Source organism: Octodon degus, unplaced genomic scaffold, assembly GCF_000260255.1.
Source record: "Octodon degus isolate 3935 unplaced genomic scaffold, OctDeg1.0 scaffold00072, whole genome shotgun sequence".
Classification (NCBI taxonomy): Eukaryota; Metazoa; Chordata; class Mammalia; order Rodentia; family Octodontidae; genus Octodon; species Octodon degus.
In genome coordinates, this window is record NW_004524648.1 from 11,655,870 (window position 1) to 11,658,147 (window position 2,278).

The following is a 2,278-nucleotide window of genomic DNA, read 5'->3' on the forward strand; positions in this document are numbered from 1 at the left end:
GTTCCCTACAGCTCAACATAACAGCATGGCTTTAACTTCTTATGCTTCATTTTTATACTTTTCTGCTGGATGGTTAAGACCAAGGTAAAGTAGGACCTATGCAACAAGAGTTGTAGCTTTTGAGTCTGATAAGATCAGTGAAATCCTCTCAGGATTTATCCTGAGATCCTGTACCTCAGATTGTAGATCCTTTGTCAGTGTCAGCCATGTGGATGAGTCACAGCACTGGAAATGTTTACATCTTCCATTGTATGTTTGAAGTGTTAAACTTACCATTTTTATTTTTTTTCAGGGCCTCATAGCTAAAACTTTGCCTTTAGTCTCATAGGACACATGATGGATGAACTTTTTATGAGTCCTAGAAATGTGAAGGCTTTGATGACTCTTAGGGATGAACTAAATGAAGCTTGCATAATGAGTAGGCCATGAGTCTTTTAGGGAACAGGGTAGAATTATGCGGTAGAGATCTGAAATGTCCACAAAATTCTCAAGTGTGGTGATGGGTCTTAGTTGGACGTGGTTGAGCACTGGCTGTGTGACTTAACTGTGTGTATTCTCTCTCTTTTCCCCCAGGATTTCAGAAGCCCAGGAAAGCCAGGCAAAAAGCCAGGACCACAAGCGCAGCTAGAAGTTCATAAGGTAGGAGTGCAGGAAGCTGTGAGAATGAAGCCCAAGTTGTACTTCAAGCCCTTCGAAACTGGAGGCACTGGGAATGTGGCTGTGTGCTGAGAACTGCTAGAGGCAGTGAGCCGATCCAGTCCACAGGAAAAGCCTTGTGCCTGGACAGGAAGTGCTGTAGAGCGGAGGCTGGCCAACCACTTTGGAGTTGACATCTCATCACAACCTGGCCTGGGTGCCAAACAAATAATTACAGGATTGAATTTTTGCCCTGCTGCTTTTTGTTCTAGTTTTGGTCTGACTTTTGTCTATTCCCATATTATATCATCTGGGACTGGAAATGTTTACCATCTGCCATTGTATGGTGAAAGCGTTTAACTTTCTATTTAAATTTTACTAGGTTTCACAGCTAAATGCTTTCCTTGAGTCTCAGAGGACACATGATAAACTTTTCATCATCCTGGAGATGTTAAGATTTTGATCACTTTTGGAGATGAACTAAATGCATTTTGTGTAGTGCCATGGTCATGAGCCATTTGGGGACTAGGATAGACTAACATTGTTTAGATGTAAAAAGTCCCTGAAAGTATCCTGTGTGGTGATGGGTCTTGGTTGGAAGTGGTTGGTCACTGGATATATGATTTAAATGTGTCATACATTCTCCTCTCCAGCTCTGCCTTCTCTCTGTGTTACCTGGTTGCCCTGTGGTGACTAGCTTTTCTCTGTCAGGGCAATTCTACCTTAATGGTTCTGCCAGGCAGCCATCAGACTTGGACAGAATCCACTGAAATTGTGACCCAAAATAAGTATCTTTTAACATGTTCATATTGGGTATTTTGCCCCATGACAAGAAAGTGACTAATACAGTAGAGAACTGAAGATTCTACCACTGTAGATTTGAGTATCTCTTCCTATAATTCTGTCCATGTTTGCCTTCATTTATGTTGGAGCTCTGATGTTTAGGGCATAGATGCTTAGAATTGTTTCTTCTTTTGCTGAACTATACTGTCCTTTTTCTTTGTAACTAGCGTCCCTTATATGCTATTCTTTGTCTCTTATTGTTGGTTTGTTATTTGGGTCCAGGTGAGTCTAGTTTGCCTAGACTACCCTTCTTGTTAAAATTTTCATGAAATTTGTTTTTTCTGTTTTTGCCTTTTACCCAGACATGTTCTCAACTCTCATGGGACTCTCTTGTAGAGAGCATGTGGTAGGTATAGCTGGATCCTAGTCATATTTCATAAGTTTATCTGCTAGTCTGCCTTTTCATTGTATCTTAACCCATTTCTGTTCACTGTGGTAGGACAGGACTTTCTATTGTCATTTCATTCTTTTCTATGCTTTTTGCCTCTAATTTTTTTCCTTTTGGTCCTCTTTGTGTTTACTTGAAGTTTTTATACTGACATATTTTGAGTCCTTTCTCACTGAATTTTTCTGTGTCTTCTACTAGTCTGTGTGTGTGTGTGTGTGTGTGTGTGTGTGTGTGTGTGTATGCGCGTGATCAGTGCAGGGTTAACATACAAAACCAAAGATTTGAACAGTCCATCTTAAGCTAATAGCAACTTCATCTTCATTCCATAGGCAAAGAACTCTACAATCACATCTTTTATGCACATTGTTACTGATGTGACAAATTATATTTTTTCATATTATATACCCATGA